Here is a 9,870-nt window from a genome sequence, read left to right on the forward strand (position 1 = left end):
AGTGATTACTTTTGTAAAGTTGCTATTTTTGAAAGTTACTACTTTCACAAAGTGCGCAAAGTTGAGAGATAGGGGTTGGTGGTAGGGACGTGAGAGGTAGGGGTTAGGCGTAGGTGGTTATAGGGGTGGGAAGAGAGATAGTGGGGGTGGGGGGTAGTGGGGGTGTAGGGGTGGTTAAGTGGTGGGATGGGGATTCGGGGGTGGCGGGGTGCGGGATGGTCGAGGATTAGGGGTTGGGGGTGTTGGGTGGGTGGGGTGGAGACAATGAACTTGCAATGTTACTTGTGGAACTTGTTTTTCCTACTTCTTAAGAAAGTCATTTTTTCCTCATTTTCAAGGAACTTGTTTTCCTATAGAAAATATATTCCAAGACATTTTGACCAACCAAACATGAGAAAATTGGAAAACATTACCAGACATACTCTGAGAGTCAAATGGCACACCTTTCTGAAAATAATACTTATTGCGTAAATAGATCAATTTTACATATTATATGTTGAATCTTCTTGGCTTTTTTGTATATCTACTTCTTTATATTTGGATCTTCTTACTAAAAGTTCCCTGCTACAAACTACAAAAAACACTTTTCAAATGAATTAGTCAAATACAAACTACTACTTTCTCAAAGTACTTTTTCAAAAAGCAAAAGTGATTAAAATAAGTTAATTTCGACAGTATAGTCGAACAGGCTCCAACTCTAAAGAAATTGGTGTTCCTGTTAATTTCTATAACAAATGTGACTCCGGTGGAAGACACTTTTGGGTACTTGGCAAATCACCTTTCGGATCTCGGGAAGATGCCTACATATAGAAGAGGAACATAATCTATTAGGGTTCCGGAGCCAAAATGGCTTATTTTTACAGCCATTAGACAAAAATAGTATGCTTTTTTTTTTAGACCAAAATGGGTATTTCGTTGGTTATCCAACGAAATACCCACACAACGTACTGTTCTGTGCCGATGATTTCTTGCATTTCGCTACATGTGTAGCGAAATGCAAGATTTTTTTAAAAAAAAATTTCCTTTGCATTTTGTGAATCAATTCACGAAATAGGCATTTTTTTTTTTTGCAATTCGTGCAATTAAATAAAACTGTTTTTTTTAGCATTTCGTGATGCAATTCAATTGCAAAAAAAAAAAAAACGTTTTTATTTAATTGCACGAATTGCAAAAAAAATTAAAAATGCCTATTTCGTGAATTGATTCACGAAATGCAAAGGAAAATTAAAAAAAAAATTCTTGCATTTCGCTACACATGTAGCGAAATGCAAGAAATCATCGGCACGAAACAGTACGTTGTGTGGGTATTTCGTTGGATAACCAACGAAATACCCATTTTGGTCTAAAAAAAAAAAAGCATACTATTTTTGTCTAATGACTGTAAAAATAAGCCATTTTGGCTCCGGACTCATTTCTTGTTCCCTTGGAAATTTGGTACTAGTTTGGAGTAAGTCTATTAGTTTGAAGATGAACTCTTATATTAATGCATATGATTACAATTCTCCCTATCAATATAATTCCCCTTCATTACAATTTCTCAATAAGAAAAAGTGTTCCGTGGTTAAGTAGGTACTATTTAATTGGTATACTCACTCTTTCCCCCGTAACATTTTATCTCTGCTAAGTTTTTTCCTTTCTACTTAAACTCTAAAAGAAAGATCCTATTTATAAATTATCCTACACATTATAATAGGGTCCATAAGGTATAATATATTTCTTTACTATGATAAAATTGGCTTCTTCTTGAACTTGAAGTCATTATGGGATTAGAATAGCTTTGTGTTGAACAAGGAAAAGAAAGAAGGGTGAGTTGGGAGTTGGGACACTACTACTTTAAAACCTTTGCACTAGAACATGAATTTTTACAAGCTCAAATATTTGCTTACTATGAGGGAAAAATTGATGTCAACCTAATGATAGCTTATAATGGACAACAAATGAGTAGTATTCTCTAATTTTGAAAAACAAAAAAAGAAGCATTTTCTAAGAGTCTTCATACATATTTAGCAAAATAGCAAACTACTCCATCTGTCTAAATTCTAATTGGAGTAAATGATGCTGAAAGTTCTAGGTGATAATGTAAGTGTAATTATGCAGAGCGTTATGACTAAATCGGCTATTAGTTAGATGGCTAGAAGTTCTCTATAGACTATAGTTATAGCATGAGAAGCGTAATTATGAAAAGTTATGACTGACACGGCTACTCATTAGATGGTTATGAAATGGTTCAATAGTACACTCATATTGACATGCACAGTGGTGATATTCCTTCTTGTGATTTTGTTTTGACAAAAACTCATAAATTTCTCATAGAGATTAATCTAATTACATAAAGTGCTTTCCGCTTTTACCAACCACATTTGATTTTATCTTTAGAAAGTCTGTCTCAATTTATGTGACACTTTTTTTTTTTAAGCAAGACACCTTTTGAATTTCGAGATTGAAACGTATCTTTTATTTGATCGTAATTTTTTTTATATATCTTTTAAATAATTTGAATTGTCAATTATCGTGACATATAACACTTTAAGATCTCATGTCTGAGTTCACAATCAAAATTAAACTGTTTGATTCTTGAAATTCAAACTGTGGTACATAAATTGGTACAGAGTAGTTACAATCAGGCAAATCAAATTTTGAAACTCTAGGAATATTGGCTATTTTCAATTACTATAGTAGAAAATGTTGTCCCTACGTTTACCACATTGGGTGGACCCACCCAAATCAAGGCAACTGTCAACCGTTAGATCTTGGAAAGTAGGCCCCACTATATTCCCTAGGAGTTCAACTGTCACCCGTTTCGGCGGGAAAGAGGAAGATCGTTATGGCTTGTGGGCTATGATCCAAAAATACCCTTGCTTTTGTAACCAAATGACAGAAATGACATTATTTATTTATTTATTTATTCCTTCACTTTAGTTTATTTCGAATGCACTTGCTTTTTATTTTTTTAGTAATTCACTTTCGATAGATTGGGTTCAGGAAAAACTGCTAACATGTTTGATTATTTCCTTCAATTTTGGCTAAAATCATTTTACCTCTTCAATTTCGTGCGAAAATTAAAATTTCATCAATTTTTTTTTTACTATAAATGTTCTCTTGTTGCTATCTTATCTCCCCCGTTTATAGCGTTAACATAATATTAATTTCTATTTTACTATTAATTTTATTAATTTGGTCTAAATTGTTTAGTGTCATGATCGTTTTCTATTTTCTTTGGCGAAATTAGCCTATTACAATTATTAAGAAGATCAATGAAGTTAATTTCTCTATACCAGTTAATGGAGTTTGTTTTGTTACAAGAAAAAAAACTAAATTTTGAGCCAATGAAAATAGAGTTCTTAGGCATGCATCGATAAGTTATAGCAACCGTATTGATTATTTTCCTTTTGGATGGGTGAAAATAAAAAGAAGCTAAAACATTAACTAATAGCTTGGTATGGAACTAGCGTTTTTCAAGTTTCTTATACATGACCTTTTTTCAGAGATTATTTCTCCTCCCGGGCTTTTTTCCTTCTAGAAGTGTTGAATATTTGCATGACAACGACAATCTTATTAGACTGTTACTATAAATATTTTTATTTCTGGACATAATTAGTTGAAACACTTTCTACTAAGATATTTATTGTTTAGATTTAGTATATGCCTCATTCGTAAATTCATATTACTAGATTTATGCAATTACAAATGCCTTAAATATTCACAAAAAATGCAAACGATGTACGTCTTTAAATAAAACCTTTAAGAATAAATCTGATGTGATGATGATGTTGTGATTGTTGGTGATAGAGTTGGGTTAAATGTAGGTTCATTTTCGATCGCAACAAAAAGCCCCTTAACAATGGTTACTTATCCTCGCTGTCTCCTGTTTAATGAGTTTGAAAAATGTAGTGGTTGCATCCTAAAGGATTATTTCACACAACCAAAAAAGATGATTTTAGTAGCTTGATTGGTTATTACAAATGTAGTAAAGTGTTGAGAGAAAAAATAGAGAGGTTGCATAATCAGAAGGGTGAGGATTATGTTCGCGAATGGATCGAAGAAAAAGCTTTTGATGCGCATAAAATCCTACAACTCGAACACACTATTGATCTGCTTTCGAAAGAGGTCCATTTTCTCAAGCAAAAGCTTGATGATGCAGTTGAAGTTAATAAAATGGATGCGGTTGATGTCCAAACAACCAACATATGGTATTTTCGATGGTGGCTGACGAGGCGCTGGGCCTTGTGTCCAGTCCTACCAGGACATGGACGTGCTAGACAACCAACATGTGGTATTTCCGATGGTGGTTGAGGAGGCTTTGCGCGACCAGGACATGGATGTGTCAGACAACCAACATGTCCTATAGATTCATAGAGCACAATTTGATAGAGTCTAGGAGAATGGTATGAAAGAAACTAAACTTTATTTTTTATATTTTCCTTAGATGTTCAAAACCTCGTACATAACATGAAGCATGTTTTATAAACTCACTGGATGTGCTTATAAGGAAATCTTCTTGCACTCGAGGGGAGTAGAAATCAGTGGTGATGTATGAGTGGTAGAGATATGTTAAAAAATGTAAGATATACTTAATTTATCTTTATTTTGTTTTCTTATTATTCTTATCGTGTAAATTTTAATGTTTTATTTATGTTGTTAGGATCCACCAATATTTTTGTACTTCATCATCTATAATTAAATCGATATATTTTCCTTCGTTTTTTGTCTTTAGTCATATTAGTTGTCTTGTATTATCTAGAAAAAGATACACTATATATTATTTTAGCATTCTCTTTGCGCGAATTGGATGAGGTAAAATGTCATAAATTCAAGATTTAAAATAAACTATGTATACAATAATTATTTGGATTAAATATTTTGTCAAAAGTTAAAATAGTTTAAGAAACCTAAGGCGACAACAACAACAAACATACCCAATATAATCCCACAGGTAGAGTATGGAGTAATAATAGATAATTTAAGAATTATTAAATATATTTTGTATTTAAGTATTAGGTATGATTATTTATTCCGAATACTGTTATTAATTGTTTGTTTTAAATTAGATGGTCATGAAAATTTTGTGCCATTCAAATATTGTTCACTAATTACATGATTTTTGCCCTTTAATTTCATAGTTTTTTGTTTTTAAATACATTGCATGCACATATCAAATTATCCAGCTATAGGTGTGTATATTCTCAAGTACTGGCTTGAAATGGCCATTGTATAAACCTTTGGGTTATTCTGCAGACTAGGCACCTTGTCATCTTCCACAAATTTCTGGCATTTTATTTTCATTTTTAGTCTATTTGTTTCTTGCTATTTTCTTATTATTTTATCAGAAGGAAAGTTGGAGCTTTACTAAACTCATTCTTCTCATTTATTTTTTGGTTTTCTTTTGTTTGTGATGATCAATTAATTACTAATCTCTATGCACCAACATCATTAATAGGTTTATTGTTGTTTCTTTTTCACCTGGTGTCCGATATTCGCATTGAAACAAGATAAAATTTAAATTTATGCCGGAAAGTCCTTTTCTTAGGTGATAAACACTCCCTAACAAAGATAATTTCATATTCAAAACTCGAACTCAAAACCTATGATAAAAAAAGTACTTACCGCTCCGATCCACCTCAACCCTATTTGGTGGTCTATTGAGTGTTTGGTCAGAATAGCGTTCGTTTACCCCAAAAAAAGCAACAATTGAATTTGTACGCGGTTTAAAGGATACGTGACTTAAACTTAATAACAAACACAAATAGTAAATGAATGCGGGTAAAGAATTAACGAAGCGAAAGCAAATAAAATAGAGCCTGAGTTCGGTATGATAAACCCGGTGGAAGAAGATCCTTTTTCAGACTATACTCCTTAGATCCGATCGGGAAATTCCTTCCTCGGTCTGTTATGCGAATAATTGAGACTTGGAACGGAACAAAATGATTGAAAAATTGGGGCAAAGGTTTTAACGAAGAAGTTTTAGTAGCCTCTAATGGGGCTGATACATGCGTTTAAATAGTGCTAGAGTCCTACTCGGATTAGGAGGCACGAACCCTCACGTGGATATAAACAGTTGCGATATAGTCGGGCACGTCCGTTGGTGGCACAATCTCCTTCGATAAATCAGGTGAAAATAGCTTTCCGTTGATTTGGGTTTAACCCATCGAATATTCTTCGGGTTCTATCTTACGGACTCATTAGCTCGGTAATACTATCGGTTCGACATCATGGACTTACAACAAAACGGACCTTCGTTGAATCGAAGAGAATTAGGTTCTCACCGTACACAACGTTAAGCTTCTTTCCTCGAAATAAGAACATACCATTACAACAAAAAGGAAAAGGAAAACTATAATAAATATATCTAATGCTCACGTAACAATACGTACTTATTCATATTCAATATTTACATTAAATCAATAACAATTAAAAATTAAAGTGAGAAGAAATATTATCTGACTATATTATTATGATATTTTTGTGTTATTCAAATGTTGCTCACGAATCACATAATTTGTTTCCTTTAATTTCATAAACTTCTTACCTTTTTGTACATTGCATAGAAAAATAAAATGAAAACAAAATAATAATTTACCATGATTAGTTTCCTTTAATATCTTATACTAGTAAGGATAATATTAAAAAAAAAAATAGCAAAACATCAAAGGTAGTTGAAATTCATGATAAGTCAGGTAACAACAAAATCTCGAAGGAGACCAATTAAGGCTACTTTTTTTGGTTTCCCATCCGATGTCCGCTATTCTTATTGGGGCCCGACTAATTCGGATTCGTGTCGGGTAGTCCCACATTGGGGGCAAATCAATCCCTAACGTGGCTCCGTACCCAAGAGGGCTCGAACTCAAGACCTTAGTTAAGAATGAAATAGTACCAGCCACCACACCACAACCATTGTACCAATTAAGGCTATGGTGAATAGGTAAGCACTTCTTCATTCAATCTTAATCGGATGTTTCGGGTTCAAGCCTTGAGTATGAAATCACTTTCTGTTAGGAAGTGATTTATCTTCTGATGTCGATCCCAATGCATTACCGGACACGAGAGGGGAACCAAAATAAATCTTGCAGTGAGGACAATTGTGCAAATAAAACAAAAACTAAAGGTTATTATGGGCATTTTAAAAAATCTTCTCTCTCTCCATAGACACATTCATGTTGTGGATTCTCTCTGCATTTTGACGTGAACAGAAGTAACCAACCAAGAAACCTCAAAAACAAAATTCCTGAACAACACATAGGCCAACATTATACAACAAATATTGTCATTCTGAAGAGAAAAACAAACATTTTTCATAGGAAAGGAAAGGAAAGGATTTGCAAAGGGGGATTGTTTTCTTTCCTTTTCATTCATAGGAAGAAAGAAAGAAAACAAAAAACAAAATATAGGGTGATTGATTTCAAAATATATATATACCCCTTATTACCTATTATATTTTTCTTTCCCATTTTCATTTCTAAACCCTTTCCCTTCACATTTTCTTTATTTTTTTGGTTACACATTGTGGAGAAGCAAAGAGAAGACAAAAGGCCACCCTTTTAAAGGCATATTGTTGTTTATTACATAATGAAGCGCATTATGGGTATCTTTCAGAAAAAAATATCAATGGTTTTTATGGGGTTGTGGATTTGAAGGGAAAAAAATTTGGAGTCTTGATTGGTCTCCATTGTGTTTATTGAGAAATGGTATGGCATTCTTGCTTTTTTTATATTGAAGAATTTCTTTAGTTTGCATGTTGGGGTTTGCTTAAAGTTTTGAGCTTTTCTTCAAATAGTTGACAGCTTTAGGTTATTTTGATTCTATTTTCAATTGCATGAATATTGTTTTCTCTTGAAGGAGTAATGAAAGGTGGCGTGTGTTTAAGCTAAATCATATTGTTCTAGTGAAGGGTTTTAATTGATTGCTTCTTGGTAACAAACAGTTGAGATATAATTAAGTGCATGAAGTATATTCTATCTAATAGCTTAAGCTTTTATATGAGATGGTTACATAACTCAACATGGTGCGATTCTCGTCTCCACGCATTATCAAGAAGAATTTCTACGTGCTTCGTTCATGAACAACTTAAGCTTAAGCTTTTGGATACGATGGTCACACAGTTTGTGCTATTATCTAATCTGATGCATTTTCAAGGAATATAGGATATTATTTTTCAGAGGTTTCATTGCTCATAATTTGTTTTTAAGTTTAAAATTCACTTTCAACTGTTAAATGTTGCATACTACACCTCCAAGTTAGGGGTGTTTGGAAGATTAAAGCAGAAATCCCTGAAGCTTCTATCTGGGTACAAACTTAGAAATAAGTTTGTTTGTTTGGGTGTTCAAGATCTCCCTATCTGAGAGTCAAATTGGCACATTCAAGAGTTAAATAAGTAGACGAATTTAGATTTCATGTGTAAAATATCTATTCACCTCTTATTCTTCTTTTCTTTTCTGATCCTATCTAATGTTCTTTTTGCTTATAAAATCTCCTCTCTGGTATATACAAACTTTCAATGTGCATCGTTGTTTTTAAGGAAAAGATGATTTTATATTGCTGTGTCTGAGACTTCCGCAATTCTAATTGTCTGCAGAGTGTTTCTGCCAGTGTTGTGGTTGGATCTCATGTATGGGTTGAGGATCCTGAGGTAGCTTGGCTAGATGGGGTAGTTGTTGAAGTCAATGGCGAAGAGATCACAGTTGACTGCACCTCAGGGAAGACAGTAAGTTTTGCACTAACATAGGCCTTTATTGGGTTACTATTGTTTATAATTCGAAGTTCCTTTTTCTTTGGCTTTTAAGCTTTAACATTCTGTTTTTGCTGCATTATGTTCGATCCACATCCTTGGTGCCTGTGGCGAATACTTAAATGATAATGTAATTATGTCTTGTTGTTTCCCGCATACATTCTTCCTATGCGCATAACCTCTAGCTTTCTTTTTGCATATAGCAGCCAAAACTACTAAATAATTATGAATTTAGCAGATGCCTTGGTGTTTTGTGTTGTATGGTCTGGTCGTAATTGTGTAAATATTTGTTGAATCTTCATCTTCACTTTTGCCTTCCCCGTTCCTTTTCTGGGGAGAATAAATAGCGTCGTGCAACAGCACATAAACTACTGATTGCAGTCAATTTTTTGATCTCAGAAAAAAAAAAAAAAATTGGCCGCAGCAGGCAGTATTATTGACAAGATTATATAGCGTTATACCGAGTAAAGTCTATTTACTATATTGTTTGTATAGCTCACTGTGGTCTCTGAGTCAGGTATCGCTTTTTGGAAAAGTTTATAATTAGCGTTTATGAGTTAAAAATAGTGTCCTTTTCTAGTGTTTGCAGCATTCTTGCTAGCGAACTCTGGATGATATCACTTTTTGAAAAACACATTGACAGGATTACGTCATTCATTTTTGCTGGTATCTGAATGTGATTGACAAATCTCCCTGAATTCCGTTCTAGGTTACAGCCAATCTATCCAATGTGTACGCAAAAGATACTGACGCGCCTTCTTGTGGCGTGGATGATATGACAAAACTATCTTATCTGCATGAACCAGGAGTTTTGCAGAATTTGAGAAGTCGATATGACATGAATGAAATTTATGTAAGCACTTTCGGCATGATTATTATGCATTTTTTTGTCAAATATATTTCTGTTTATCATTCGATGATTTTTAGGCATTAAGGGGCTGTTTGATTCATGCTAGTTATGCGGAGACTATAATGTAGTACTCCCTCCATCCCAATTTATGTGACACTTTTCGCTTTTCCAGAATCAATTGACTAAATTTTGAAGCTAAATTGGACTAGATTAACTCAATATTTTAAGAATAAAATTTATATATATGAAAACTACATGAAAAGTACTATAAGTTGTAACTTTTCTGATTTCTCATATC

This window comes from Lycium barbarum, chromosome 9 (assembly GCF_019175385.1).
Source record: "Lycium barbarum isolate Lr01 chromosome 9, ASM1917538v2, whole genome shotgun sequence".
Taxonomy (NCBI): Eukaryota; Viridiplantae; Streptophyta; class Magnoliopsida; order Solanales; family Solanaceae; genus Lycium; species Lycium barbarum.